The 6,970-nt window shown below is 34.2% G+C and overlaps 1 long non-coding RNA gene across 1 annotated transcript; it reads right to left on the reverse strand.

The window, feature by feature from the left end:
* Positions 1-1,132: 1,132 nt before the first annotated feature.
* On the reverse strand, positions 1,133-4,480 carry LOC120270183. Its single transcript, XR_005539583.1, has 3 exons — positions 4,392-4,480; positions 1,841-1,946; positions 1,133-1,510 (listed from the first exon to the last, which is right to left on the reverse strand). It is a non-coding gene; the product is annotated as an uncharacterized LOC120270183 (long non-coding RNA).
* Positions 4,481-6,970: the final 2,490 nt, after the last annotated feature.

Here is a 6,970-nt window from a genome sequence, read left to right on the forward strand (position 1 = left end):
TATTCAATGTAACATTTTTCAAATTTGGAGGGGGATTTGAAAATAAAAAAGAAAAGCCACGTATAAAAACACAAACATGTGGCTGGGAACTCACATTAGCTCTCAGCTTTTCATGGAGATGTTAGCATCTTAGACTACAAAAAGTGAATCACAGAACACTGTCAAAGGAAGAGCCCAGAATAAAAGATATCTTGTCTCCAAAAACAAGCTTTATTGTCAAAACTCAAAACAGTCAAACCATTTGATTGGCATATTTGCATGAACTCTTTTTTGATTATCTTTAACTATTTTTAAGTTCTGAAAAATATTAATTTGCTGTTTACATAACAACAGCTTTACTTTTTCTGAATGTTTCATTCTGCAGATACTTTGGTATTAAGCTTTGATGCATGTTTGACTTGCAAAAGTATAAAGGCAAGGCAGAAATGATGCTTTTGAAACCTGAAAATAAACATGGACATATCATGGAAGACAAAGGAAACTAAAGACAGAAAAGTTTGTGATGTTATCCCTCCAAAACAGTGTAGCTGGAATTTGATTTTCAGAAAATTTTTCTGTGAAAGAATCTGCCACCAATACTACATAACAGGCTGCTTAATAATAATAATAATAATAATAATAATAATAATTATAATAATAATAATAATATTCACCAGCACTTCTGAGTGCACCTCCAATTAATAAAACAAAAACAAAAATAACATAAAGATGAAATTAAACAATTTGGTAAAACTGGAAATATTACATACAGAACTGTTAAATTTGGAATTCTGAACTACACGCCAGTAAAATCAACTGTAACAACTTCATCAAAACATAAACAATAAACAATAACAATAATAATAATAATAACAACAGTCAGCAAAGAATCGACAAAACTTTGTATAAAAAGCTGTTAGTTTATTATTCTGAACAACAGTGATATCAAACATGAACAACTCAATCAGCAAAAGAAAAACGAAAAAAAGAACAATTCAGTGAACACTAAGCATGCACGCCAAAAAGGTCAGTTATTATTCAGACCCACATGAATAATAAAAACAAATTAACATGAAAAACTCCATCAATCACATAGATGGTTAAGCTTGGTGGATGAGACAGATCAGGAAAGAACAAGCCAGGTATAAATCACACAATACTTGTCGGAGAAATCTTTTATAGCTTTTAACATCCAGGTTTTCAAGATCCAACGGTCAAAAATACAACTGTGAGAGGCATAATCAATGTAAAAGGCGGTAAACAATGAGGGAACACTGTCAAAAAGAAATACCACAGAAAGACAATGAAATGACTGCATTCAGTGAGATAAAGTTGTGCCGGAAAACTCAGCATGCTCCCATCATTCTTCCATGTTATCCTCTGCTTGTGATTGAGAAACTTGGATCTTGATCTTTGGAAGGGTGAGAGATGTGGCACTTAATGAAGAGAAATAGGTGCCTTGACCATATCAATGCTCTGTTCCAACTCTTTGCCTGCTGCTCTCTGCTCAATGGCTTTCTTACCCTTCATCCTGTAAAAATTTTTAAATACATCGATGATGAAATGAGCATAGACAAGTATCGGCATGTTTTATGAGTAAAAAGATAAATCTTATTACATAACCAGTGATAAAGAAACCAACTCATGGCATGATGCCTGGCCTCTCTTGCAACTCTAACCTTGTCAATCTTCTTTCAAACTCAAAGGTTGAGTCCTTTATGAAAGATTACAGTAATTTAATGATGATCGTTAATAATGTTACTTAAAGCATAAATCAATGCTTTACAGTGATAAATCAATGTGCCAATATTTTTTACATGAGTAGAGAAAATAAGACATGTTCTATAATTAGTTCTCTCACTTGTGTCTTATCATTCCCATGCAATCTCCTATATGCTTTAGTCCATTTAACCTTGCGAGGATTTCTCTACATTTTGAGGTACTTAAAGCATTTAGTTCTGCAAAACCTGAAAATATGCAAAGAATGCTATAATTAAAATGGTGCACATTTTGTTATAAATAGTATAAAAGCATTTACTCAAAAAAAAGAGAAAAGTAGTATAAGCATATTAATATAAAAAAAAAACCTTGTCTAAGGTCATAGACGTCCGTGGGAAGATCCAAAGTAAGCAACCATTGTGTCTAATAATTATTATAACGTATTAGATAAAAATATCCAAACAAGAATGCTAAAGCATGTGACAATGCATCTACAAGTCACAGTGGAACTATCACAAATTATGGTGTTATTGCTTCACAAAGAATTTAGTTGTAAATTGATCATCCCACTCAATTAAGACATATATACATAAATGAAAGATGAAGATCAGATTCTAAATTTCATATTTCCCTCTGTTAAGAATAAATAATCCTCAAATAAAGTATCCAACAATTCAAAGGCCCACACAGGTTATTGCATGTATAAAGACAACCACAATGTTCATCAATTCAACCACTAGGCCACAATAGTAGTTTCATCACAACAATGTACTTTAAACAAAAAAAGAAAAGAATTCAATACCTTTAAATCATTGCGAACAAATTGAATTCACACTAGTAACACAGTAAGACTTGCAACAAACAAGACCACAATTTGAGCAATTACATAAAGATACAACTTTTAAAATAGACAATTATGTTTTCAGGGAGTGCTCAATCAAAAGAGATATCAAACCATGAGCATTTGGTTTATTAGATTATACACACTTCTGACAAGAGGAATAGACAGCCCGAAGGCCATGCTAAATCGTCAGGGGTGTGCACAAGCCTCGGTGGAGCAAGTAGAGGCGTGGGCACTGCGACACATGGCCGCTTGGGACCTCCCCGCACACAACCACCGCCACATCTCCCACAAATATGCCCTCAGCCGAGAATCGAACTCTCACCACTCGGTGAAGAGCTCTATCGAAGACCCGTATACCAATAGACCATTTGGTCGTTGGTTACACACGTAAAACTAAACTACGCTACGCTAAACAGGTGTATGCATGAAACTCCTACCAAAATATTGCACAATGCACATATACAAAGATATATATATATATATATATATATATAAAAGGTTTAAGGCACAAACTAATATGAGGCATAGACTTAAAGGAAAATAAAAGTTCTGCATAACCATTTTCAAATATAGACCATACACATTTTGCTTATTAGATATGAAGGTGTAATCAAAAGCGATAAATATCAGCAACACCATCAATGTCCATAAACACACAAAGAAACAAATAGACTAATAACTACTAGCCTAGGTCTCTTGACCACAAAAAAATTTATTCAGCATGTGGAAAATCAAAATGTAATTAGCTGTTCTTGCAACAGATTGAGACAAAGAACTTGTTTATGGCCTAATTAACCGGAACAAAAATCCAAATATCTGCTCCAATCAACTAAATTCAAAATAAAGTTCAACAAAAGATAATAGCAACCAAATTACACTAAAAACCAAAAATATTTACTTAATAACAACCACCGGGCCTCAATCCACAAAATCATCAAATAGTCACCCAAAGGAAACCAAAAAAACACCCCAAAAGCTTCACAGAAGCAAGTGAACCTAATGGTCATAATAATTTATTTAAAAAAAATATACATGAAAGTATAGAACAAATTAATTTAAAAACCTCATAAACACCTTGGAAAATGTAAAACACATAAAAAGAAAACTTGTCAGGCTAGAGAACCTTTTAAGTCTGGCTCTGATCCATCAAGTAATCACACCATAAAGATAAGGGTGAAGGACTCTACATATTAGTCCCAATGGAGAAATCTTAATATATATCAAGAAAGCAAATCAAAACTGTCCTAATCTATTAAATGCTGTCACAAAATCAGACCAAAACCCTAATCCCAATTACATTAATAATAACCAACACACCAAAACTACAATTCAATTAACTTAATAAAAAAAACTTAAGCATTTGCTCTACTTCAACAGATATCTTTATCTACGCAAAATAAATAAATCAAACCTCTACTCCCAAATTATGAGCATGATAATCACAAACAAAATAAGTCAAAATTCAGAAGAATTTTTAAACAAAATGAATAGAGAAAATGCAAGAAAGAAATCTCCCTCGGAGTCCCTCCCTCGTACACGCAAATCAAACTTTCAAACAATCAATTAATCGAAACTCTACTGCCAACATTCAAAAGCAAAACCAATCAAAATCCAAATAGTTGTTCTAATCCAATTAATCAAAACCCTAATAATCAACAACAAACCAAATCACAATTTCTAAGAAAAACAAATATAAATACTAATATTGCCTACAATTCATTAACAATCAACACAAGCCAATAAATCAAAACCTCAAATTTAAAATCGGAATATTCACAACCAAACCTAGTCTAACATCACAATTAAGTTTAAAAAAAAAAATTAAAAAGAAGAAAGAAAGAAGGCTTACCCTCCTCTCCCTAGCAAGCTTGCGCTTCAAACTTGATATTGATACAAATTAAGATGATAAAAAAAAACGAAGAAGAAGATGAAGAAAAGGCATGTATTTAAAAAACAAATATATATATATATATATATATTGAAAGTCAACATATATTTGTGTAATTTCCTACACAGCCACGCTACTTTTCCAATTTTACCTCTTTAGCCCTTCTACTCTAAAGTGTAACTATTGAGGGAATTAAACCAAGGGAAAATTACTGTTCACCCCTCGTTATTTTCAAAACTTCCCAAAAACCCCTTCCAACTTTTTGCAGACACCCCTGATGACCCTCCATTATATTTTTACATTCCCTTTAACCCCCTCACGGTAAGTTGAAGTGGGTCCACGAGTATGAAATTCTTTTTGCCCTTGTGAAAGGAGGGAAAAATGGCTCCAATCACATCATGTCCGAACTTTTACGATAGGTTTCCAACGCCTCCCCGCTGCTTTTTCTCAAACAAAGTTTTGTAGTGCTCATATCTTGTTCTTCTTGTTCTTGTTCTTATTCTTGTTCTTCTTTTTCTTCTTCTCATTTCGGCTGACTCAATTTTGGCTCTTCCGATTAAATTACGGGAGAGTTTTTTGCGTTGCCGTCATTGCCACCCTTCCCGGTCCGCAAGTTGTGTTGTAGCCATTACCACGCTCCTGGCCACAATCGCAGATCGTCAGAAATCGAATCATGTCCGAGTAGACATTGTGTATATACTTGTTAGTATTGTTTAAATATCGAACTTTAGATTTACATATATCCGTTATTGTTTAAATATCGGGCTTTCTATGTTTAAATTTGTTCTTTTTATCGCTTTAAACCGTATTTTTTTATCCGCTTAAAATATACAACGCTGATGGTGGCAGCCAGTCTCCAGCGAATTAATGCACGCCTTGCTACTCCAAGCGCTTTCCACCGCCGTCACGACATAAAAAAATCTGAAGTCGAGCGAGCAGCAGTCGTTGGATTTCAGCAAAGATAAATGGGAAGGAAGAACCATTTCGTAGAACATACTCTCATCGGGCGCAACCACCCTCTTCCTCTTCCTCTTCTTCGTGGTGATGGTCATCCCGTCGAAGTCGGACATTTGGTGTTCGATGACATTCACGATCTATTCAAACCACATTTTTTTAGATCATAGACTTTTTGCTGTGATGTGTCATGATTGTTTTTCCTCTTGTCATCCCTAAACATCAGAGGTGAAAAACTTTTTCTCGCCCAAGTCGAAATGCTCGCCTTCTTGCTCTACTCTACGGGTAAGCAACGATGGAAGTGCGTTTCACCTTGGGTCAAAAAAAGAAAAAGTTTCACCCTACAAGTTGATCATGGATGATTACCGTAAGAAGGTTCATCACATATCCTTTAAAAAGAACTCGATCAATAAAAAAATGCTGGTCCTGTCATAGCGAGTGTTATGACACTAGGGTTGTTCAAAAAACCCGTTAAAACCATAAACCGGACCGAACCGGGTTTTTTGAATCACTGGTCCCGGCTTTCCAACCGGCTTTCATTATTAACTCGCCCATCCGGTTTTGAAACCGGGTTCCAGATAGTCCGGTCCCGGCTCCGCTTTTTGGAACCGTGGTCCAAACCGGACCGGACCAATTTGCCCTGTTTAGTTATTTTTACCTTAAACTCTCTCTCTCTCTATATATATATATGTAAATTTTCTATTGCTAACGAAGTCGATTGTTTGTTTTTAACTCTATATATTAAATGGTCACCTATTAATTTAATTTTTAATTTATAAAAATCGGATCGAACCGGATTGGACCAAATTGGTCCAAAACGGTCCCACTGACCCGGACCGGTCCAAAACAGCTTTGATCGGTCCCGGGTTTCTCCGTTATTTGTCCCGTCCGGTTTCAATAATAAAGAAAACTGTTTAATGTGTCCGGTCCGATTTTTGGACCGCTATGACTTTAGTGGACACCAGATTCACCGTGTACTTTGATCTATAAAGCAACGATCGTCCGCGATGGTTACGCTGCATGCTAAAACTGGAGAGTTTCGAAGCTTAAACAGAGAATTTTTGTATTATCTTACATTCTATTTTTATCAGAGATTTGTATTTTAAGTGATGGTCATTTGTAATTACGCTGATATTTAATAATAAAATCAATGTTGTATTGTATTAAATGTATTTTTATCAGAGATTTGTATTTTAAGTACATTTCATTGTAATTACGCTGATACTTCATAAGAAAAATGTTAAACCGATAAAATGAAATTTAAACAGTGGCAAAATAAAGTTAATATTGAATAAGAATGTTATCGAGATTTGTATTTTCAAATTTAAATAGAGACATAACAAAAGAACGGCATTAGTAAACAATACAAACAGCTTATACAATAATCGATTTACTCTTTAAACAACGACAACGGTAAGTTTAATCACATACATAAAGATGTTTAAACGTTTTACATATCATTTATATTATATAGACTTTAGTTAAAAAGTAAACCGTTATTTTAAACATTATATGTATCTGTTTAAACATAAAAAGCTCGACGCTTAAACAGAGACTCACGTTGAGGTGAGAACTTTTCATTCGAG

The sequence above is a fragment of the Dioscorea cayenensis genome, chromosome 10 (assembly GCF_009730915.1).
Source record: "Dioscorea cayenensis subsp. rotundata cultivar TDr96_F1 chromosome 10, TDr96_F1_v2_PseudoChromosome.rev07_lg8_w22 25.fasta, whole genome shotgun sequence".
Classification (NCBI taxonomy): domain Eukaryota; kingdom Viridiplantae; phylum Streptophyta; class Magnoliopsida; order Dioscoreales; family Dioscoreaceae; genus Dioscorea; species Dioscorea cayenensis.